The following is a 26,272-nucleotide window of genomic DNA, read 5'->3' on the forward strand; positions in this document are numbered from 1 at the left end:
CGTTCTTTCATTTCCAACGTGAAAACACCTGTCCCCACCCTTCTGCAGAGCGGTTTAGTCTACCGCATCTCTTGCCGTGACTGCACTAGCTGCTACTTCGGAGAGACTGGACGTCGACTCGAGAAACGTCTCTCGGAGCACAAAAGAGCGATCCGTTTAGCGGATATAGAACACTCAGCTATCGCCGAACATGTCTGGACAACCCACCACGACATCGACCCACACCGCGATGTCGTGGTGGTAGACAGATCCCACCATTACCTAAAGCGTACCTGGTTGGAATCATTAAATATAAAATCTTCGGATAAATCCTTAAACAGGAACAGTGGTTACCAAGTCAACCCGATCACAGAGTCAGTAGTTCTGTCATTGGACAAGCGCTGGCCACGTCATCATGCGTCACAGCCACAGACGTCAACAAACAATTAAACCTCGCGTCTCACGCACCTGGCAGTGCACATCTTCATTCCAACTGCCATTCATGTATTTTAATTCTGACGAAGGCTACCATATAGCCGAAAGCTCATATATTTCTGCTTTATCTGTACGCTCTGTGTTTAAGCTACAATAAATTCCTCAGGGATGAAATCTATTACATTATGGGTGCACTCACATCTTGACAGGCCTGCAGCAGGGAAAGAAGTGTTGAAACCAGTCCCAAATTCCTGGCGACTAAACAGTCGTATGACAACAGCTAGGTATAGCGCGTGTAATGCAGGTGCGCCCACAGACAACAGAACTGTAGCTGAATTTAGCCCCATTTAACTTCGTTTCCTCTCAAATGTCCTTGAACACAGTTCCACTCTCTGCTTTCCGTCTTCATTCCCTCCAAATTGCTGTGCTGTTAAATACAGTATTAAAAAATTAACTCTCTTCAACAGAAGCAGCCCCAGGTCTATCAACGCCCTATGCGATATATTTTAGTGTGCCCTCTCCGACTTGCAATTTACAGCAAATTTTGGCGCCTGTTCGGGGGAACCGCTCAATCGTGCCTTAAGCCGGCCCTCCTCTTCAACGTTTTCAAAGTGTTCAATCTACATGGATGATAAATGAAGTACTGAAAAGTTGATCAATGAAGTGGAAAAGAGACTGGTATTATTTTCAAAAACATTACAATTCTTGTAATGTTTTTAAAAGTAACACCGGAAAATGGTTATAATTCATCAAAACTGGCAATTCTCATTCTGAACTATGAAGAGAAAGAATTTGGGAGGATAATCTTGGAACTCATTATGCATTGTATAGACTTTTTCTTCAAAGAGCCTCTCGCTGTAAAGTGGATGAACTCAGCATTCTTTTTTCCTTCATCATTCATATTAAATTGCTAACAATCAGTTTCATCGAAATCCATTTCGAATCTAGGTAAACAGAAAATATTTTAGTCGTTGGTGTGCGGAGATACATCAAAACTGTTCTATCGTACTGCTGCCGTTGGCACCATGTCCGTTCTGATGTTCCCTCCAGAGACTTAGTAATTTGAAATCTCCTCTTTTCGATCTTCTCTGGTTAAAAATCTCTCTCTACCCCATTGACTAATTCATCTGTTGTCTCTATCGTTCACCCAATTCCACTAATCACTTGCAACTCTTCGACTTCCTTTCTTTGACATGACTTTCTCCAGTCCAACTTTCCTAACAGTGAGATAATTTTCCTTGGTGATTTTAGTGTTCACGACTCCAGCTACCTTCCGTTTTCAAGTCACACAGACCCAGCTGGGATGCGGAGGCTTTGCATTTACTAATAACTTAGCATGGATTGTTCCATTACTTTCCAGAATCAATCTTCACAACGAGTTGCCGAGGTATTGCTCTTTGAATAAGTAACGCTTCACAAGTGGAGAAGACTAATGTTACTTATTCTTGGCGGATACCACCACCCAGACGGCACCGTTCGAAGCTTGTTGGCTTACTCATCGGTGGGTGGGCAGGTACCCTGTTGTTGCAATAGTGACAATCCAGTTATGAAGTATAAGTCCACAATATGAGAGATGCCTGGTGGTGTGTAATAGTATAAACTAAGGCAATTATTTTGCATGAAGCAATGGGACTACGTTTAAGATCTACTATTAAACGGTCAGTGCTTTTGCATCATGTTTGCTCGTATTAGGCGGTTGTATCCGCCGAGAATAAGTAACATTAGTCTTCTCCACTGGTGAAGCGTTACTTATTCAAAGCAGTGCAATATCTCGGAAACTTGTTGTGAAGGTTGACTCACAATATGAGATACAATTAAAACGATGCCAATTATCGACTTGAACAGTTCACCGCGAGCAAAACATGGTGCAAAAGCACTGACCGTTCAATAGTGAATCTTAAGCGTAGTCCCATTGCTTCATGCAAAATAATCGCCTTAGTTCATTACTTTCCAAAATACCAGACTCTTCACCTTTTTCTCACGAACAACCCTTCTACATAGACGGTCGAGGTGAGCGGTCCTCTAGGCATCTCAGATCACAACTTGGTGACGGTTTCTTCTCCAATGTCTCTTTCACTCGTGGCCAGTGGTGGGATTCAAATAATTTAACAACCGGTTCGCTGCCCTAATGACCGTTCTAAGTATAAAAAAACTATATACCGAAAGATAGTTTATTATTTCATGCAGTTAATACTTAAATCAGGACAATAAAAGAGGTCCACAAAACTAGATTATGTTATAAGAAAGAGTTTTAAAATATTAATGAAAAAATATTAAATAATACCTGACAAAAGACTAAAACTGTTATTTAAGATATTTCCATATTGCTTCTTGATTGGCGTCCTCACTTGCAATTTTCTTCACTTTTATCCTAGCATCATCGGCTGAGTGATTTATCCTTAACCATCTTTTCTCTGTAGGAGTAGGATCTCATTCCTTTAGAGGTAGGCCGATTAGACTAATAGTCATTGTGTTTGATATATTAGAAACAGTTAGGCGACTTCTCTTCTCTGAACATATTATGTTCATCTTTGAAAAACCCCTTTCCGCTTCTGCTGAACTCACAGCAATTGTTCTGACAATATTTTTAGCTCTTTGAACACTTTCAGGAATTGCATAATTCTGGGAATTTTTTAAAACGTTTACCAAGAAATCTCGATAATCATTAATATCAATTTGGTAATTAAAAATGTAATTAAATACGAGCAATTGGTCTTCAGCTGCTTTCCATGGAACTAGTACTTCTTCAATATTCCAGTAATCTGGCTCCAAAAAATTGAGAAATTGTAATTTATTCCTATCTTGAAACTGGCTCCAACTTGCTTTTAAATGTTCACAATCCATTAGTCTTTTTTTTAAATTCGTTACGATGTTTTCTAAAAATCTTTCTCGAGGAAGCCCGAGACAAATCGATGATTTTCTACAAATTTTATATTTTTGAAGGTTTCTTAATTCATCAACTTTTTTTTCGTATGGACCCTTTTCCTTTCCAAGCATTCGAAATGCTTTAATAGATCTTATCACGAGTTTTTCAGCCTTTATTATGTCTATATTTCTTGCTTGCAGTGCATTTGAAAGAAGAGAAATTTCGTTTAAAATATAAATCATCAATGCCAAATCAGTTATAAAATATATATTTTCAAGACGGGCAGCCATACCTAAGTACTTGTTATTTGAATAAAAATAGTGATGTAGCGCTGGATAAGCGCGCCACACAGCTAGGGTTGACCTTAAACTACAGGCAGCCCATCTTGGTCCAAAAACTCTACCAATCTTTATAATTTCAATTCCAAGTTGTTCGGATATTTTGGAAAGTTCAATTTGGTTCTTATTGGATTGATGAAAATTAGTATATATCTTATCAATAAATATTTTAAAATGATTTACTTGCTTTGTTTCCTTTATCGAATCATCTAAAACAAGATGGAGGCGATGATTTAAACAGTGCCATATTATTATGTTTGTAAACTCTTTTGCAATCCTAGTGCTCACTCCAGATTTTCTCCCAAGCATAACGCTGGCACCATCGGAGCAAAATCCTATTAAATTTTTTTCTAGGTAGTTCTTAGTAAGCCCAACATTATTTAAACTTTCCATAACTGAAGAACATATTGTCTCTGCATCTTGTTTTTCCAATTCAACTAGTTCAACGAAAATTGTTGGTAATGTAACTGAATCCAAGGCCAATTCTAATACAACAAATTCTGATTTTGGTTTCTTATTAAAAAAAATCTGTCAAACTCTGTTGCCCTTTCATCCTTTTAAGGGCTACTGCCAAAAAATTTTAAAAATGTTTTATTTTAATATATTATAGAGCAGGAGCGGATATGTGCCAATATATTTGAATATTTTTACTGGTTCTGTCCACGTGTGGGCATATCATAAACTTTTATAAACAAAGCACTATGCTTATACCATTGATAAACATCAGTCAGAAATACATTTTCTTTATTTTATCGATACTAAACGAAAATTTCTTGCTGAATTAATAAATGGCATAGAATACCAGGCGCCCACCTTAGAGAGAACCCTGATCACAAGTGCCATTTTAACAACCGGTTCGCCGAACTCAACAAAAAATTAGGTATCGGTTCTGCCGAACCGGTGCGAACCGGCTGAATACCACCACTGCTCGTGACCATTCTCAGCTTCGTGTTGTTTGGCATTACAAGAACGCAAAATGGAATTACTGTTTTAAGTCTTCTGATATCAATGTTTGCTCAAGTTATTTTTGTAGGGATGAAATCCTTAATCCACAATCCACCTTAAATTTTTGTCCTTTATCTAAACCTTGGTTTTCCAATAAATGTGTTAAGGCTGTTCAAGATAAGAACCGCTACTGGCATGCATCCAATTTTAAATGTTCATTTTCAGCCTACACTAAAGCTCGCAGAGTCGAGCATTCTGGTCTCTTGCCAAAGCCATTTGCTGCTGCTACTGCCTATCTCTAGTCCCACCTCTGCTAAAAAGTGATGGTTCTATTGCGAACTCAGCTAAAGTTAAAGCCGACCTGTTAGCCTCCTACTTTTCTCCTAACTCTTGTATGTATGACCATGGTAAACTACTTTCTATTACCACAAATTAGAAACAACTTCCTGCTATTCCCAGTATGCTCCATTTAATGCCTCCTGTGGAAATGGATGTCAGAATTCGGTTAGTCTTTACAATCTGGCACACCCGATTGCAGTGATTGATATGCTTAGCCTGCCATGGTTTGTCTTAGGGTGTTTATCCTCTCCCTTGCCGCTGTTTTCAATTCGGAAAACGAGTTCCCGATTTTAAAACAGCGGCAAGGGGGAGGACAAACACCTTAGGCATGTCAATCACTGCTACACGCAACAATCAATCGGAAGGAGTGCCAAATTGTAAAGACTAACCCAGTATTCTTCTGGCATCCATGAAAAGGATGTCAGAAGATTTTTGAACAATCTTTATTCCAAGAGTCCTACGTCCTGATGGTATTCCTCCACTTATCAAATCCTGTGTTCCTGAACTCACTCCTGTTCTGTGTCGCCTTTTTTCACTTTCTTATTCCAAAGGTGTTTTCCCTCTGCATGCAAATTTTACTCATATCCAGCCAGTTTCTAAAAAGGGTGAGAAATCCCTCCCATTCAATTATCGTCCCATTGTACTTACTTCTACTCTTTCTAAAGTAATTGAGAACTCAATTAACCGCCAACTTTCTAACTATTTAGAAATCCAGGCCCGTGCAAAAGGGATGCGCTGCACCAGGTCTTCCCGATCTAGGACTCCCAATTGAGGGCGCCATCAAAGTCTCAACATAAATAAACGACGTCCCTTAACCCCTTTTGCAACTGGGTACCCAAGTACCGTGCACGGCCCTGTAGAAACTTTCCACCTGATCAACGATCGCCAGTATGGATTGCGTCAGTGTCGATCCACTGGTGATATTCTGGCTTATATTATTCATCTATGGACAAATTCAATGGAAAAGTTTGGTGAAATTCAAGTAGTTGCTCTTGACATTTCAAAGGCGTTTGATCGTGTTTGACATAAAAATCTTCTAATAAGCTTCCATCTTATGGACTGCCAGATGGTTTTTCGTTTTTCTTTTGTTTTTTGTAATTTGGTATCCAGTTTTTTCTTTGACTGCTCGCTATGGGTGATGATAGATGGCTGTCGGTCTTGTAACTTCTTCACTAATGCTGGTGTTTCCCAACGTTCAGTTCTTTCTCTCACTCTTTTCTTTTTGTGTGTATCAATGACCTTCTTCCAATGACTGGAAATCCTATCCATAGTTTGCAAATTAGAGAACATTACATTTCACCTTCCTTTCATCTCGGACACACCATCAATTCGTAAAGTACTGATATCCAGGGTAATTCTCCAATGGGGCAACGATAACTTAGCTCATTTCAATCCTAAAAGCCAGTCTTTTCTTATATCTCGCAACAAGGATTCCTCCACTCGTATGCTTATCTTCGACGACATTCATATTTCTAGACTAGATCACATATCTCTATTAGGGATTAACTTGACTTCTAATCTCTCTGAATTCTAAAAAAATTCTTCTAATTCCTCTGCATCTAAAGATTTTTTTTTTCTTTTGCTCTCAGTGTTACTTTTCTTCTAAACAGCTACTTACTATGTACAAATCTCGAATCCGTTCTGTCATGGAATATTGTTCCCACGTCTGAGGCGGTAACCACATAACCTCTCTCAGGCTTCTAGACTCCATTCAAAAGAGGGCAGTTAAGTTAATTAATGACCCACCTGTTAACGTCTCTCTGTCTCATAGACATTGTTTCTGCTACGTCTTTTCTACAGATACTTCCATGGACAGTTCTTCTGAATTGGCATCTGTAATCCCCCCTTCCAAACCAGTCCGAACACTTACTGCAACAAGCCAGCATCCTTTAACTGTCCAACTTTAAACTCACAGAACCAACTTTACTTCTTCCTCATTTATTCCTTCAACTTTCGTTTTGTGGACAACCTCCCTTCACATGTATTTCCCGAAAATTGCAATCTACAGAAATTGAATTTTAATATGAACAATATCTTCTTATATCTCAACCTCCAAACCACGCACGGTTTTACAGATTGTAAAATCGACGGTGTTTATACTAACTTTTGTGTTTGGGATTTTGGTAAAAAAAAATAATAATAAAAATAAAATACTTATTTGTGTTTTGTTGTTGCTGTTGTAGTAAGGTTTTAGCAGCATAGCATCAAAGGCATATTGCTCTGTGCATACTGCTTGTAAATTGTGTGTGTTCTGTGGTCGATTTTCTGTTTGCAGGACGAAAAATCCGAGTTTATGCGAAGAAAAAAGATGCTACCGTCGACTGAGACCGACTAACTCAGCCACGTTTTGAAAAAGGCCCATAAAAATTCACACGTCATCGACGGGACTCGAGTCTTTTCCACTCAGTATGGGGAGGACAGTGTTTGTACTAACTGTGCTACCCACAAGGGCATTTGTGATTTGAATGTTATTTAATTATTATTGCCTACGTACCCACGTGAGTCCACAGACTACAGTTTGAGAAATGCTTACCTAAGCAACAGCCACTGAAAGATGGAAGCCTCCTGAACAATTCATGACGAGGGAAATAGACCAGAATGAAAATTCACGCTGGTCCAGTGCGGGTTGGCAGATCGACCATATTTGCAGGCAGGCAGGGGCTTGAACCCCAGTCTACTCAAAGAGTAGATTGGGGTTCAATCGTATGCTACTGCACTCCCGCTCCTGACCACCCAGCTACGGAGGCCTTAATTCTTACCTGGTTTCCCTGGGTATATCAACCTGCTAACATCTTAATTATTAATTCACTGTATGTTTCCAATTTCGCACAATTCTAAAATCACAAAGAAATAACAAAAAAAAAAAAAAAAAACTTACCCTTAGAAGCCATCACGGAGAATTCGGCAGAATCTTCAGTACTTTTAGTTACCGCTAGGCGTCGTACCTTGACAGTCACTTTTCAGCTTTTTATTGTGTTGTCACCAAGGAGAGCTGCGTGCAGAGAAATATGTTACAACTAAAGTATCGTGTACAAAACATAATATTCAAGTATTGTACTTGCAAAAGTTAGGTGTCGTGTGCAATGCCTATATAAATATTCACGCAATGTTTTAGCGTAGCATGCTGAATTTACCATGAAATAGTTTTTTTTTTTATAGAATAGAATCTTTAATTGCAGCAATGATAGACATACAATTAGTCCCGTCACGGCATGGTGGTGCCAGGGGTTTTAAGGTATTGCATGGTGTGGGCGGGCTCAGTGAGTCATTAGGTGCTCACTGGACAGAATTAATCTTAAGTAACACTAACTTTTGTAGTATGAAAACTGAGAAGTCTCTAGAATTCCATGTGCAAAAAAAAAGTATACATGAATCATATCTGTAGGCAGCAAAAAGATTGCAAACAAAGCCTTAAAGAATTAATCAGTATAAACACTTACATATATAAAGTAATAATTAAAAAAACATTTTTATCAAATCGTAATATATAAAATGTTAATTACGACTTGTGGCATGACATAAAAACAATTACATGTATATACAGCAGTGGTTCCCAAACTACTGAGATCTACGGACCCCTTCAAAAAAAGTTTGTGGACCGCTGTGTACATACATGTACATATATGGATATGTTTCTCTGTGTGTGTGTGTGTGTGTATGTATGAACACTGGGTTTTCTGAAAAGAAAATTCAAAGTTTTATCTTTAAAACGACTCAACTTTATTCTTATTTTTTACATAAATATATAATAACTTTATTTATCATCAATTTGCTATACATAAAAGAATAATTTGACCAATTCCAGGGGGACCGTTTCGCGGACCCCCAGGAACTGGTCTACGAACCCCTAGAGGTCCGCGGACCTCAGTTTGGGAAATGCTGATATACAGCATAATGCAATATACGACAGTTGAAAGTTCTGTGAGGCTTACCTCTTTCGACGAGACATTTACTTATGCCGCATACTTTGATAATACTGATTACCTCCTCCCAACATTCAAAGAAATGCGGTCTCGCACAAAGTGATGGTGAAATAACGAAGTTTAAATAGTACTACTAAACGATATTCTCATGGAATTCATAACTTAATGGAAATGTATTTTATTACACATACAAGAAAATATTAACGATCGAATTACTGCCATCTAGTGTGAACGAAAATATATTTAAAATTTTATTTTTAATTCGCAGTGACATCTGCTACGGAAATTTCACGAAAATAGTCGAAATAAAATAAGCACAGTGTACAGTAATTCCAACGTGCAAATAAAATAGCTCAATGCATTATGGATGGTGGGCAATTATTTCCCATTCAACTATCTTCTACGTTCTATTCCAAGGTCGGGTCTTAGAGAGATCATATAGATAATTACCTCCTCCCAAGTTTATTATTATTATTATTATTATTATTAGCCATACGGTGCAAGGAAGCCCGAGGCTTATGCTGCACCAGCCAAAAAAAAAAAAAAACCATGGGTTTGCCAAGCCCATACTCACCAGATGTGAGCCCCTCGGGTGATTATATACATATACCCTTAAAAGGGGTAAAGAGCTTTATCCCTTTTAAGAGGGACCGAGGCTGGCTAAAGAAGCGATACTACACATAGAAGAAATGTAAATAAATGCAAATAACTGTGAACAAATGCTAATAGACGCAAAGAAATCTGTGACGTGGAGTGATGAGTGCTGCCTCATTGAGTATAACTACACAGACTGTCCGATCGCAGTAATCTGAAGCTAGAATGAGGAATACACGTGACCTACTAGATTTTGAAAATGGTCTTACCGTGGGTGCCGTTTAGCAGGATCCAGGATTCAAGAAACGAAAGACATAACTGTTTTCTCTAAAGCATCCATCTCAAAGTTTTTAATGGCTGGAAAGCAAGCGGTTCTTGCACATCTGCCCTCGTGGGTAGCACAGTTGGTAGAATTGCGTCCTCCCCCACACCGGGTGGAAAAGAATTGAGTTCGAATCCTGTCGATGGGTTATAATAACCAACACCAGATGTGCTGGTGAATAGCAGTGTCTAAAGCAGAGGCCAGCAAATGTTCGATCGTGATGCATAGAAATAAAATTATAATATAAATTTATGGACACCCCAATTAATCAGAAATCTCATTAATTACTTGCTTGATTTAGTTTTCAAGTTAAATTTTTATCTATCTATCTACCTGCCTAGTTAATGATTTTGTATTATACACTGAGTGATCACTGAATTATGACCACTCCTATGAAAACTGAATGCGACCCGATGACTTCGTAAGGTACGAGAGTGCGGAGTTAGTCGACCTTCGTAGCATAGATAAGGTGTCAGTGGTTCAGTAGATAGTAAAATTCCAAGCGTGATGGGTAAAAGGAAGGATTTATCGGACTTTGATAAAGGACAGATTGTGGGTGCTCGACGAGGTGATGCCTCGATTTCCCAAACGGCTGAACTGGTGGGGTGTTCGAGAGCCGTCGTACTTAAAAGTGTACCAGGACTGGCGTCAAAATGGTCAAACAACGACCCAACGGCAAAACTGCACACGTCAGCGAAAGGTTAATGTTAGAGGTGAGCGCCGGGTCCAACGACTCGTACAGGCACAGCACTGTTGAAAGTTGATTACCCAATACAACATGGGCCAACCCGGAACAATATCTGCCATGACCATGCGTCGCACGTATAGGCTATACCAGCAGACGACCCCCTAAGGCGTCCTCTTCTAACCAAGTTTAGGCATAAAAGACTCGCCTGGGGCAAAGAGCATGCAAGTTGGACGTTAGAAGACTGGAAGAAGGTGTGCTGGTCGGATGAGTCACGTTATTTACTCCACACCGTGGATGGTCATTATTATTTATTATTATTTATTATTATTATTATTAGCCATACGGTACAAGGAAGCCTGAGGCTTATGCTGCACAAGCCAAAAAAAAAAAAAAAATTCTCGAGTTACCCTGTGTGTGTGTGTGTGAGAGAGAGAGAGAGAGAGAGAGAAGTAGAAAGGCATCACCAAGAAAGAGAAGAATGATGATATTCATCTCAGGACCCTGGGTTTGCCAAGCCCATACTCACCAGATGTGAGCCCCATGGGATCGTCATGTACGGGTTTGGCGTCAACAAAATGAGGCTCTTCATCCACCATGCATGGTATCAAAAGTGCAGGCCAGTGGAGGCGGTTGTATGGTGCGCGGTACGTTTCACTGGCAGGAACCTGGACCCCCAGTGCATGTGGAACAACGTATCAGTGGTCTCCGCTATCGTCAACTGCTTGTTGACTGTGTACACCCCGCTATGTTACACTTTTTCCTAAATGGCGATGGTGTCTTCCAAGATGACAATGCACCGAGTCATCAGGCACTTGTTGTGCAGGAATGGTTTGAGGAACACAGTTCTGACTTCCAGCATACCGATTGGCCTCCGAACTCCACCAATATCAATTCCATAGAGCATTTGTGGGACACTATGGAAAGGCATATCGGGCGTCTGGATACACCAATCGTCTCCATACCTGCATTGCTGACCGCATTACACACAGTTTGGTTGGCCATACATCCAGAACGCTTCCGACATCTTGTTGAATCAATGCCATGTCGTATAGCTGCTGTACTGAGAGCAAAAGGCTTAATACTTCGTATACACCTATGAAGTATTAGGTAGGTGGTCATAATTCAGTGATCACTCAGTGTATATCTATATATAATTCTCAACTAGCATATTTTATTTAAAATAGAGATGCACTTGTAAAAAATTGTAATGGTCGATCTCGACACCTTTTTGTTTTTAATAATTGCTTCTATGCCTTTAAAACTAATGATGCAACACGAGAACAGAGAGATCAGATGTTTGGTTCCCTTGAGCCATGCACGAAGGCGCGCATGGCGCAAGGGGACCCATGGTGTATGGTTCCCACTGTCCAAGCAGATGGCGGTGGCTGCTTAATATGGTATGTTTTTCTGGCAAGAACCACGACCTCTGGTAAGTATGGACCAACGTTTCACTGGTGAGGTCTACTGGCAACCTGTATTCTGGATATTGAGCTTAATCTCACTGCAGATGATAAACGTGAAAAATCAAGATGTTACAATGAACTGATCAACATCTGGCAAACCACGTGGAATACGTCGCCACAAGGCGCAGTAACCAAAAGATTCCTCCCCGAGGTAAAGTTTGCGATGACCAAAACTGCAAGATCCTGGTTCTCTCTCAGCCTTGAAACGTCCTTCTTGGTGACCGGCCACGGCTCCCTGAATGAAAAGCTGCACCAACTGGGGCTTCTCGCTACCGACCTATGCTTTTGTGGAGGCAAGGAAAACTGGTACCACCTTCTTTTTGACTGTGACCTGTACGAGGATCTCAGAGATCAACTTCGGAGAAAAATTCTGAACTTCTCCCCAACCAACGTGGATCAACTAATCCAGACTCCAGACAATCTTTCCTCCCTGCAGGCCTTTGCATCCGGCATCTTTACCCGGCGAAAGACCTTGTACGCCAATGCCAATCAAAACCAGATAAGCAATTCTACAGCCTAGATTTCACTCTTGTGAAGGGAAAGGCTAAATACTAATTTTTTTTTTTCTTTTTTTTTTTTTTTTTATTTTACTTTATTTTTTTTTTTTTATTTATTTATTTTTTTGCTAAATCTGCCATACTATCAATTTTTATTTTATTTTATTTTTTATTTATTTTTTTTTATTATTATTATTTTTTTTTCTTTTCTCATACATAAATACATTACTGTATTATTATAATATATTACAATGGATTACTTTTATTATTATTATTATTTTTATTTTATTTTATTTTATTATTTTTATTTATTTATTTATTTATTTATTTTTTTACAACTTGCACCACGGGTAGTTTTTTTTTTTTTTTTTCCTCTCCTCTCTTCCCTCTGTAATGGGCCCCCAGAGGTTCCTGGCCCACCTGCTGACAACACCAGGTGGGTCAGAGTCTCTTTCGAGACGGTACGTGTTTACTGGGACTGGCCCACCTTCCCGTGGTGTGGACGAGTACCCAGAATCATCTGTCCAGGTGACTGATGCTTCTGGGTAGCCAAGCGGCCAGAACAGAACAACAGAACACACACATAATACACACAAACCGACGTCACACACATCTGGCCCATCTGTAGTGATACTGTTCTTCACAGAGATACGAGGCGGAGTTGAACAAACGTTCTAGGTGCCGCCCTTACATATACACATGTCCACATGTCCATGGCAGCTCTTAGGAGACCATATGCACCCTGCCATGTTGGATTTTTACCCGGACAGAAACGGGATCTTCTAAGACGATAATGTTATTATTATTATTATTATTATCTGTTTATTCCAGAAAAGGAAACCACCCCGGGACGGCAAAGTGCCAGGATGGTGCTAAGTACATATCAGGGTACGAGACACTACGAGCAGTGGGTTACATATACAGAACACGTAATCTCGTCTCGAAATATTATATACACATTTTATGTTTAATATATACAGTATTTACACATTAATGATTTTGTACATACATTATACAAATCATATATTTACAAATCACTAATAATTCCATGTACTATATAACTTATACATTTACACAACTGTTAGAGAAGGTACATTTTTCCAGTCAACAGCTTACCAAATTATTATTGTTCTTAAAGCGGAAAGTTTCACTTCTTCTCACAATTCTTTGGTACTTTGCAGCCGATTCATATTTCGGTAAGTCTGTACGAATTCTGGAAGATATCTTTCCGGTATGTTGCATTCTCACAGAGTTTTTCGGCATCTGTGTGTAGTGAGTTAAATATTTTTGCTGCATTTGATGGGAAGAATCTTTGCAGGCTACTAAGATTGTTCAGGACTGGACGCAGTGGATGATTTACTCCTCCGCAACGTCTTACAGTGGCACGTGGTTTGACTAGAATATTATCCAGGGCTGGAGCATCCAGTCTGCCTGTGAGAATTTGTACGAGAGCGTGTATGTTCCTTTTAGTAGAGAATGGCCCTCGAGATAGTAAAAGGGTGGGAAGCAACTCTGTTAAGCCATCGCAAGAGCCAGTACTCGATCCCAAGGACGGACTTACAATGTGAATCGGGAGCTGAGGACCAGATTTGAGAGGCGTATATTGCAATTGGTAGGACACACTTTAAAATGTACTTGGTCGCTAGCTGAGGATCCCTGATTCCTACCAGTTCTTGTCTAGTAGCCCATAAAGCAGCGAATATTTTTGTCTTCATATGGGCGAAGTGTTGAGCGAAGGTGAGTCTGTCATCCCACTTAAGACCCAGGTCCAGGTGACCGTGCACTTTTTCCACACTAGAGCCGTTCACAGAGATCGAGATGTCATTTTTATTCTGCTTGTAAGTTATGGTCATTTGGGCAGACTTCTGTGAATACGGAGCCCGATGCAATCCAGATAGCTCTCAAATTATCGGATTGTGTTATTCGCCATCTGGCAAATACCTTCTGCTGATTCATGGTCTTTGGAAGTGATGATGAATTTTACATCGTCAGCATATGTTATAAAATTGTGGTACCGTGCAAGAAGCGGCTCCAGGCCGGCGGCGAAGAGGGTAGCCGAAAAAACTCCCTCCCCCAATGTGACGTGACATCGGCCCCGAACTTTGAACAAGTGGTTCGAGGAACACAGTAAAGGTATTAGCCATCTTGATTAGCCTCCAAATTCGCCTTAATGTCAATCCAATTGAACACTTGTGGGATGTTTTGGAAGAATGGGAAGTGAGGCGTATGGTCACACATCCGTCATATATTCAAACACTGTGAAAAGCCTTGCAGACAGCATGGCTGCAGATCCCCACGAACGTTTTCAGATATCTAGCGATGTCAATGCGTAGGCGAACAGCCAGGACCGTGCAAAGGTATGTGGTACTTGAGAGGGGGGGGGGGGTCCGGATACAAAAGGAGCCTCGTTTATTTATGTTGAGACTTTGATGGTTCCCTCGATCGGGGGGGGGGGGCAGGTGCGTCACATCCAATGCACTCCCCATTTGCATGGCTCTGCCTGTTATTCGCGCGAACTGTGACTCAAACCGGAATTCAATAGGTGGCCACAATTCAGTGATCACTGAGTGTAAATCGGTTAACAAAATGGAATCCGTTATAGGTGTAGTTTGTTTACATTTTGTAATGTTACACTAAACGAACCCATCGAATTTCTCAAAAGTCTTATCCCCTCGTCGTTTTCATTCTTTCTTCACTCTAGTCATATATCTACAGAGTCTGTTAAAATTAACTGTAATTTTAATTTTAGCATTCTTCTCCGAGTTTTATTTTATTAATTTTTTTTAATTTGCGTTTATGTGCATTGAATGTTAAAATGGAAAAGGACTGTTCTTTATATTGAACAAAAATTCAGCACATCAATAAACATGCTAAATTGTCAACTTTAATGAGTTTCCATTCTAGTACAAGTAACAAAAAAGACACGCCGCTCTCGCTGACAAGATGATGCTTCGAAATTTACGCACTCCTATTTGCAGGAAGGTAAACCAAGAGAAAAAGAGAACCTGTTTCCTTTTTCAAAAAGCGATATGTTAGCATTAAATTTTATGTTAAATCTCATGATGTAGTGTAGCCTGCTTTATAAATTAGAATCAGGTATGTATACAAATAAATTTATATTTTTATGACATTTATAAGTTTTTCTTTCATTTTGCGGCCTACCCAGAAAAATTTATTTCCTCACAATTCCAGATAATCGAAGTCTGCTGTACCATCAATAATTCTTAAAACTATTTCCAGCAGAGATAGTAGTAGTAGTAGTAGTGGCATGTGATGCAAGAAAGCAAATGTATGAGCTTATGCAGCATCAGCCAAAAAAAAAAAAAAAAAAAAATCACACCATTCCCTCCAAATGCCTGTCCAGTTCCTCCTTAAATTTATTCACCCTATCAACTTCCACAACGACAGATGGAAGTTTGTTCCAGCAATTAACCACCCGCTGGCTAAAGGAAAATTTCCGCACATCTATTCTACATCTGTCTTTTCTTAATTTGAATTTATGCCCCCTTAGATTCGCAATCTGAACAAGTGGAAGGATCCCATCAGAATTCAGCGTGCTCAACCCATTCAAGGCCTTATATACCTCAATCAGATCACCGCGCAGGTGCCTAGTCTCCAGCCACTGCAATTTGCAGAACTTAAGCCTCTCTTGGTAAGAGGATCCCTTCATTCCCCTCACCAATCTTGTTGCCCTTCTCTGTACACGCTCAAGTAAATCTACATCCTTCCTAAAATGAGGCCTCCAGACCTGTACGCAGTACTCAAGCCGTGGCCTGACCATTGCCTTATACAGAGGGATAATCACCTCCTTTTCCGTGCTAGCAAAATTCCTATATATCATTGACAAAACCCCATGACCTGCTCTGGCAGCCTGTCTGCATTGCTCAGAAAACTTCATATCTGCCTGCACAATTACTCCCAGGTCTTTTTCATTTTCTACCACCTTAAGTGTAGTACTTGTCTGAATTATTGCTGCAGTCTTGTCTAGATGATTCTGCAATGCATCTTTAACCAGCGACTCCATTATTTTACCCGGAACAGAAGTTAAACTAACTGGTCTGTAATTACTCGTGTCACCCTTCGATTCCCCTTTGTGAATTGGGGATACATTTGCACATCTCCAGTCCGTGGGAACCTCCCCTGAGTCCAAGGATGCTCTCATAATTATGGCTAAGGGTTTGCTTAGTTGCTTTGCCGTCTCCTTTAATATAACTGGATAGATCCCATCCACTCCAGGTGTTTTTCTTACGTTTAACTTCAACAATTTCTCTTCCACTTTGCTCTCGGTTATTACAAAATCATTAACAGAATAAGATATAAGATATTCTTATTCTGTTCTCTTGTTGATTATTCACTTCATTTCACTATTTAACCATTGTACCAATCTGTTGTACTAAAAGTTAAATTTTTAACCTTTTGGATAATCAAATATGGGGTTAATTCTGCGCAGCATAATCACTGTGAGAAAGAGACGCTTTCATGACAATTGTAATTCCTGGCCTAAACTGTAAATATAATGCTAAAATTGCAGAGGGACCCTTTCGCTGTCAGTGTTAATTTTTTCGAAATAAAAATCCCAAGTGCTTTCTTCACATTTTAAAGTTTCGCCGCGAAATTTTCACATCTAGTCTGTTGAAGGGAAGTATTTTACAAATCCAATAAATTCTTTATACTTCTCCAAAGCTGAACCATGAATTATAGGCTTTAAAACTCACGTTCGGATTCCATCCGCAAGTCATTTACTGTTTTTATTTATTTTATTTTTTTTCCCATTCCATCCAAGGCGTATCCTCAACGGCTCACACTCCCAGTAACTGTCTTCTTCTTCTTCTTTTTTATTTTTTTGGCCTAGTAACTGGGTCGAGACTGCCCCATGATTAAGCGAAGAGATTCTTCAGCAATGTGTGCGCTAGTTGCTCTAGTTAATAACCGTTTCCCGTCAATCGGTGATATCCTGCACGAAAGTTCATTAAACTTTTAGCGATATGTAAAGAATATTTAAGATGTGATATGGAACCTTCAGTTAAAAAAGATTTTGGGATGGTGGTTCCCAAATTTATCTTGTAATTAATTCAAACTTGCTTTCCATACATTCTGTCTCATATCTGTCTATCGAGTTTTCGAATAAAGGACTGGATTGTAAAGGATATTAAACGAGGTTGGGAGGTCAAATGGTCAATATGTAATGACACACAGTATTCGCATGCAGATTCCATATACTGTATTAACAAATGCTCAAAAGTTTGCAAGCTTTACACAAAAACAAAACAACAGATTATTTCTATAAATGAGAATGGAAAGTAATTTTAGTTAATTTTTATGTAAAGAAACAAATTAACAAAAATGTTTCGTCATTTTGGGAATACCAAATATGGTGTAGTAAAAAAAAAGATTTTTTTTTAAACAAAATTGCGAATATTACTCTCCCTCCACCATAAAAAAATGAGTGGATATTATTTTCACTGAAGTTGATTTCTACGAAAATCCGGGGCGTTTTGAACCTTATAAAATTTATTTAAAACTAACTATTCAGAATATATTCTTTATGATTTGATTTTTTGTTTTTAAATGATTGATTTCAGGAGTTGATTAAAAGCATGAATTGGTATAAAAAAAGTGCAAGGTAATAAAAACCAAGCAGCAATTAATTAAAAAAAAAAAAAAAACCGCCCAGCAACAAGCATTTCATTGTAGGTAGATAAATATTTGGCAGTATCAAATTTGATAGATAATACAATAGAAATTTGTTTTTATAAACATAAATTTTTGCACATGGTCAACGTAACAACCAATGAATGACTTTTTGTAACAAAATCTTAAACTGATATCTCTCTGCAGGAAATCGAGAATGTAATGTTTGTAATCACAAGATAGACTTTTGCACGTTATCATTGCCACGACCAATGAATGTCTTTTACGTTATAACTTTCACTGTGATAACTATGACATAATAGTAAACATTTTTCTGCACCCGGAACTTGTTTCTTTTCTGCACAGCACTCTATTATAATGATAAGAGCATTATAAAAATATGGGCCTGAGAATTTTCGTTACTGATCTGCTCCGGTTTGATTGTTCCGTTTGCCTAAGAAGAGGAAGAAGATAAAAATCTACTATGGCCTCCACTGGTAAGAGCTTTTTTGTTACCTTTCTTTCTATTTTTTTTTTTTTTTCTTCTTTATAATTCACAATTGAGTGTGATGTTTTATTAAAGTTTTTCTCTTTCAGTGGTCATTGTATTTTAACAATTTGCTATACTGTACTGTTGTAGAAGGCTATCAGTAAAAAAGGGGCAGACTGAAGATTTTTAAGCAATCTGTTCTATTTCTTTACATGTAAAGTCAAATTTTGAATCCTATCTGTAATCAGTCGTACTTTATAATATTATCTTTAAATTCACAAACTTTCGATTGTCCCGCTGTTCATATTAAAAAAGAAAAACGGCAATAATTGTCTACTAAAGTGAAATGACCAGTTTGTTAACTTGTCCCACCATCTTGTCCTCGTGGTCATTTTATAAAGAAAATTGTATATTTAAACCAAAAAAGCTAGAAAGTAAAGTAAAAATTTCATGGACTCTATTTATTTAATTATTCAATTTAATTAAAGCCCTTGATTTTAGGTTTAGAAGTATAATTTTATTTATTTACACCTGAAACAAGTTTATTGACGAAGTCAAAAAGTTTTACTGAATCACCTGATGAAGTTAAATGAGGGTCACAGTAGATTTACGGATTTACATCTACCAAGGAGTGCCAAAACACTTCAGGTCCATATTGTTGATATGCTTTTTTCTAGTACGGCTCGCTGTTTTTAACGAGATCTCCCTGAAGGTATTCTTCTAATTTAAAATTTTAGTCTCCAGCAGACAGTTTAGACGTTACCAATGAACAATATTAATTTTCGAAAGTTCATTTAGAGGAACGTAAGGCTGAATTCACCTAGGATTTCTAATACACTGATTCTGAATTGGAATGCGAACAAATTCATTGTTGCTGCAACCATATACAATTTTCATTTAACGCGCAGCTGAACACACCGGCCATTGCACCTGTGGAGGAAATGTGAAAGTTAAAATTTTTGTGCAAAAAATATTTCGCAATATAAGATAGTGCCAGTACCAGTTTTGAGTTTTCTTATGAATTTTTACGACAAATGAGATTTAAAATCTCGATGCCACGAAGTCTCCAGTCCTGATGGCATTTCTTTCTCTACTCGTTTTTAAAACCTGTAAATAACGATTGTAAATATAATGGCCTACTTGACTTATTCAAGCTAAGATATTCAAGTAATCGCTGTCAACATTTGTGGAGATTTCGCATAAAGGCTGTCGAAGCAAAGTTTCATCTCAGGGTCTGCATTCTAATTTTTGCAATGGAGTAACTAGTTTACCCTCTGATCATTCACAGCGTGTAATGGTAGACGGATCTTTGCATTCTAACTTTTCAACGAATACAAGTTTGTTTATTTGTACATAGTCAACATAATAGGATTCTCCGTTCGTTGCCCACCGTGCGCATGGGTACCTACTATTTTGGCTATACAGTATATGTACATCGGTGATGTAATTATAAAGATTTTTGTTATATAAAAATTAATCGAAATATCTTACATGAACATGCATCAAGATCGAAGGATTTAATCGATCAAAAAATATTCTAATATTATAGTCAATAAATTAACAGCGCCTGATCTGCAACTTTGAATAAATACTGATTTATTTAACGCAGAAATTGCTAGATTTTCTCTGTCACTCTGTCGATTTATAAATCGTCGATAAAAAGAAGACGGGTAGAACACTTTTGTACATTTTAATTAACTTTATTTTATTTACATTATTTCTTACTTCTTTTATAAGGTTCAAAGGATATAATACACTACGTTAACGCTAGAGTAATGGAAATACCGTATTCACTTTATTTATAGAAAAAATTAAAAAAATAAAAGTTTGCAAATTTTTGTTGCTTCAATCTGTGTAGAGAAGAGGTTTTTAAACTTTTATATCTTACGACCCCCTTAAAATATTTCATTCTCCCTCCCACAACAAGTGCAAATAAACAATCTGACAAAACTTAGCTATGAATATACATATACCCAATAGAATTAATTAAATCACGTTAACCAAGCAAATGGTTTTAAAAATAATGTTTGTCCATATTTATATTTTGTTTTTATACTTTAACTCGGGGCCTCTTCATCGCAGATGACAGTCCCTGAGTGATCAATGGCTTAGATGGTAATGGATTCTCTTTCATTTCTCTTTACAGAAACCGACTCTCGCCCCAGAAGGTGTGACTGCAGAGATTGCCGTTGCTGTCCTGCTGCTCAGTGCCGCTCGAGATGTGACTGCGAAGATTGCCGTTGCTGCGATGCTGCCAAATGCCGCTCGGAATGCAAGTGTGACAAGTGCAGGTGCTGTGACGCCGCAAAATGCTGCTCACAATGCAAATGCGACGACTGTCGTTGCTGCAGTGCAGCCAAATGTCGGGATGAGTGCAACTGCAAACGCTGCGGTTGTTGCAGTGCCGCTAAATGTCGCGATGAGTGCAAATGCGAAAAATGTCGCTGCTGTTCCGCAGCAAAATGTAGTAGCCGATGCTCGTGTGATCGTTGTCGTTGTTGTGAAGCTGCAAAGTGCTGCCGCAAGTGATAATGCAATGAAGCACTACACTGTTTAAATTGTGTCAGAATTAAAGCTAATTTATACTAATACTCATACTGTTGATGTTAATATTTGGATATTAATATAATTAGATACCAACTGATGCTAATAATTAAAACTAATTTTTAATCACTGTGAAGTATCAACTGACTGATAATCTGCTGTCAGAATAAAAATATTCTACAAATAACATTATTTAAGTTATTATTAGTTATAATAATTTAATCAGCCCACACATTTGTATGTGGCTTGGTCAATGTCGCTAACAATTTTGTAAAATTTCAAAAATGAACTAAGAAATCATTGGAGTCGAGGAAATGTTTAAGAAAAAATTTACAGTATCAATAAATACTTTCTGAATCTAATACCTTTTTTCTGACTTTTTAATATTCACCATTTAAGCACTTAATTAGTCATCTCTTTATTAAAGCCAACACACAGCACATTAAAATACAATTAACATGACATATGCAGGTCAATTATGTATACAATTAGAAATATAATCGACAATATTTGTTGATTATATTTCTTGTAAAATATAATCAACAAATTGTAAAATGCTGTGAGCAGACTCACAGCATTTTACATGACCAAAAAAAAAAAAAAAAAAAAACCAAACTGTTATTTTTTGGCCACCGGAATAATTAAATTCATCTGCTGTGCAGTGTGTCTTATGTCTGTTAATTGCGTGGGTTCTATAGTCGATTTGTTTTTCTCGACGAAAAACCTTGCTATCTACGCCTAAGACCGACTAACTCAGCCACGGAGTGAAAAAAGCCCATGAAAGTTCCTGGCGTCATCGACGGGATTCGAATCCGGGCCTTTTCCACTCGGTGTGGGGAGGACGGTGACGATACCATTGAGCTACTCGCGCAGACAGCATTTTACATCACCATCTGCACATGCCTAAGGTCTCTGCACGATGGGTTCCAAGGTTGTTGACGCCTTTGCAGAAGCAATGTCGAATGCAATGTTCTCTCTAACTGTTGCATTTGTGTAATGCGGATATTGAGAATGTTTTTGATCGGTTGGTGACAAATGCCGGATGCTATTGTACCAGAATGATCCGGAGACCAAAGACATATCAAAGCATGGACGGAAATCGTCTCAGAAAGTCATCAATGAAGTGGAATCCTGGTTTCAGGCAAAAAAAGTGCGGACTTCTATGATCAAGGCATTAAACATCTGATCCACAGATGGGAGAAACGTGTTACTATACATGGAGAGTACACAGAAAAGGATTAAAGTTCCTGTGAAGTTTCACATTTCTAGGGCTATTATTTCTAGGTACAAACTTTTGATACTCCTCGTTTAACAGCAAGTTAACTGTTATACGAATAGTACTACCGATATCATCCGGTTGCAAGATACAAGAAAAAGTTATATGAAAAGCATTTGTAATTATGATCCAGATATCAGTAACACGTATCCATCTGTGTATGGATACGAATGTCCATATAATGTCGCAGTTTTTCTTTGTCCTCCTGCGGAAAACACCTAAGAATTTGAATGTAATATCCCTTGTAAAAATAAATTAGCAACTGAAAAATAAGAATCGTTTTCGAATTTTTTCTTAAGGAGCTGGATCTAGAGTTTCATGGAAAACGTTCTCAGATAAATGTACAAATTGCATGGGGGAAAGGGATTTCTCTCAACCTCAGATTTAATTAGCCGAATATCAGACTGAAGGAGCAGAGTTTCTTCCAGCTACTTATCCCGGGTTTTCTGCCGCACAACATGAAATCAGTCATGAACCCATATTTACAAATGGCAAACCATATGAAATGGTTTATTACGACCAAAGTAGCCGATACAATAAAATATCTAAAACAACTAACCAACCTCTTCGCAGATTAATTAGCGGCAAGTATATGTTCACCAATGTTAAGCTCAAAGCTTCACGCAACTGTTATGAATGTCAGTCACACTAAATGTTCGCGCGACTAACAAAAAGGATTTATACAGTGAGTTGGCTTTGCATACCTTCTTAATACCTCATGGGGCCACCTTTTGTTTGTAATACAGCCAGTACATATCTTAGCATGGACTCCACAAGTTGTTGAAAGGGTGTCCTGTGATAATGCTACCTATTTGTTGCACAGTGTGTCCAGTAATGCCCACATATTGTCAAGTGGATGGTCGTAGCGTCGAATGTCCTTTTCCAGTACGAAAATATGCAGAATTGGGTTGAGATCAGGTGCTCTCAAATCAATTAAGCATGTTTAAACGAATTCGTTTAACCATGAGAGGAGAAAAATTCATTGTCATGTTTCTGAAACCAATCAGCAACTTTCTGGGCCTTGTGGCATGGCACGTTGTCTAGGTGATAGATGCCGGAGTTATCTGGATATACTGTATTGTCATCATGAAGGGGTATACTTGTTTGGCAGCGATAGAAAGGTAGGTATTCCCATCGGGCCGTTGATCGACAGTGTTCAGAGGACTCAGGAACACCACCGCCACTAGCCTACCTAACTTCACTATACTGCCCCCCCCTCAGGAGATGTACATATAGCATTGCACCTACTGGACAAGATCTGTGATAAATTTGCAAATAATAATTTGGTGGTGGCGGCGGACCTGAACGCCAAATCGACGTTCTGGAACAGTGGCTTCACTGATCCTCGGGGAGCTGAATTTGAAGATTTAATTATGGCTCACGGCCTTTGTATTAAAAATGTACAAAATAAACCATTTACTTTCTCCACTACCAACGGAGAATCAAACATTGACGTCACACTTACTTCCATAAGGATGGAAGACAAAATTGGAAAGTGGGACGTGAAACTCTCCTAGGTGAACAGCGATCACAGGGCTATCACGTTCAGCATATCAAAAAACTCCCAACACAATGACTTGACTGTCCATGACTTAAGAAGATACTGTATGGATAAAGTCAACTGGAAAAAAATTCGAGAATTATCTGTGTATGGTATTTTATGGGGAGGACACTAAAGCATTAAACCAACTATCGGCTTCAGAATATGTAGACACGGATCAGAATATGTTCAACAACATCTATATATAGCTATGTCAAACTCAACTAAAAGGCTTCAGTGCCATGGTGGAACGCTCAGCTTTCTGAGTTGAGGCTCCAAACTCAACAAGCCAGACGCTTGTATCAGCGTAGTAGACATCTTTCTAACAAGGACGTTGAAAGGCTGAAAAACAGTTATAGAGAGAAAAGAAAGTTATTCCATCGAGCCATATCAGAAAGTAAGAGTACCTGCTGGCAAAACTTGGTCAAGGATGTTGGGAATACCAACTACTGGGGGATCATATATAAAATAATGAGGAATAAACTGATAAGTGGAGATGTCTATCAGACTGTAATTAGTAATAACCTAGAAACAACAGACTGGCACTCTGCCGTTGGAACGATCGTTGCTAATTTGTTTCCAAAGGATCTACCTCACTGTGATACTACAGAACAGGCAGAGATCAGGTGGAAAAACCATAATTATGTTGGATCTACCGATGTTTGCCTTTTTACTCTAGTGGAACTAGGAGCTGCTACTGCTAAACTCAATAAAAAAAAAATGCCCTGGCATTGACTTGGCTAGAAAATTTGGTAATTGTGAAATTTTTTAAACTGTTTCCCAATATCCTACTGAATATGTACAATATTCAGTAGGATATTGGGACATTATAAATGGATAATTATGTATATAACTTATATTTGTATATATGAATGTGCACCCCCTGGTTAATAGCTGTAAGCGGGTGTCTCTTAGGAGAAAATAAAGATAATAATAATAAAAAAAATAATAAATGCTTCCTCGAGAGACTTTTTCCCAAACCCTGGAAACTAGCTCTACTGAAAATTTTATATAAACCTGTAAAAGTCAAAAGAAACCCAAGGGCGTACAGACCAATATCCCTCCTGGCCGCCGACCGGGCTAGCCGGGTGGGTAAAGTACCTGCCTAGCAACCCAAAGGTCGCGGGTTCGAATCCCGCCTCGGGCTTGGATCAAAGTACTGCAAAAACCTTGGGAGGTGCATTATGGCCACAGAAGCCGATGCGCCAACAACTACCAAAAAAAAAAAAAAAAAAAAATATCCTCCTGGCCAATTTAGGGAAACTTTTTGAGAGTTTAATTTCTCCCAGAATTGCAAGCATCTTATCAGACCAACAATTGTGCTCAGATTATCAGCACGGATTCAAATATACCGAAGACGCTATAATCTCTCTTCTGAAATACATCCAGAATTCTCACAGCAAGTATGTCTTGGTGGTGTTCGTGGACTTCGAGGGAGCTCGAAGTCCAGGAACTCCCTCTGGTGGGATAGCGACCTCGGGTCGCTACGTTCAGCCATATGTGATAATCATATCTAACAAACTATGAGATCATACTTTCAAGACAGACAGATCAAGGTTTGTGACAAACACCTGACTTACAGCACGACTGCTTCCAGAGGGTACCCGCAGGGTTCAGTCCTGAAGCCTCTCCTCTGGAATGGCTGACAAAGGAAAATGGGGATTGCCTAAAAATTGCATATACAGACGACTTGGCGGTGGGCGTTACTGGAAGGTCGAGATCAATTTTGGAACAAAAGATCCAAACAATATTGGATGATTTATCCAACTGCGCCAATCTAAATAAGCTCAAAATTTCCCCTACAAAAACTAATTTCAGGGTTTTTCGAAAGCAATTCAATTATGGCAGACCTCCCAGAGTTATCCTAAATAGTTCACAAATCCCCTACGTATCCAGTACTTGGGACTTACAATCGATGACAAACTAAACTTTCATACTCACGTATCCAATATTTCTGAGAAAATTAAAAACTTCATGGCTGGAAATTCAAGGGTTTCCAGAAAAGAATGGGGCCTTAGCAAAAAGACATTGTCTTTATACTATAAGACTATTTTCCTACCGATTGCTGCGTACGCAGCAGGTGTTTGCTTTTGGAGGGTCTCAAAAACTAAGATTAGGACTAAACTTATTTCATTACAGCGTTCGGTGTTGCTCACTCTTCTTCAAGCTCCTAGGACGGTGTCGAATAATGCTCTACACATTCTAGCAGGAACCCTGCCACTGGATCTTTATATCTCCTACAGGAGTATGATCTACAATTTCAAAAAAGGAATTTCTATTAATATTTTTAACATTGTAACAGACCCTGCGAACAGAATAAAAGAGGAAAAACGAAGATGGGCTAAAAGTGTACATGGTGAGGTTACACGAAGATACATTTCAAATGTTGAATTCGCATCATT

Source organism: Mastigoproctus giganteus, chromosome 1, assembly GCF_048544385.1.
Source record: "Mastigoproctus giganteus isolate SK-2022 chromosome 1, ASM4854438v1, whole genome shotgun sequence".
In the NCBI taxonomy this organism is placed as follows: Eukaryota; Metazoa; Arthropoda; class Arachnida; order Uropygi; family Thelyphonidae; genus Mastigoproctus; species Mastigoproctus giganteus.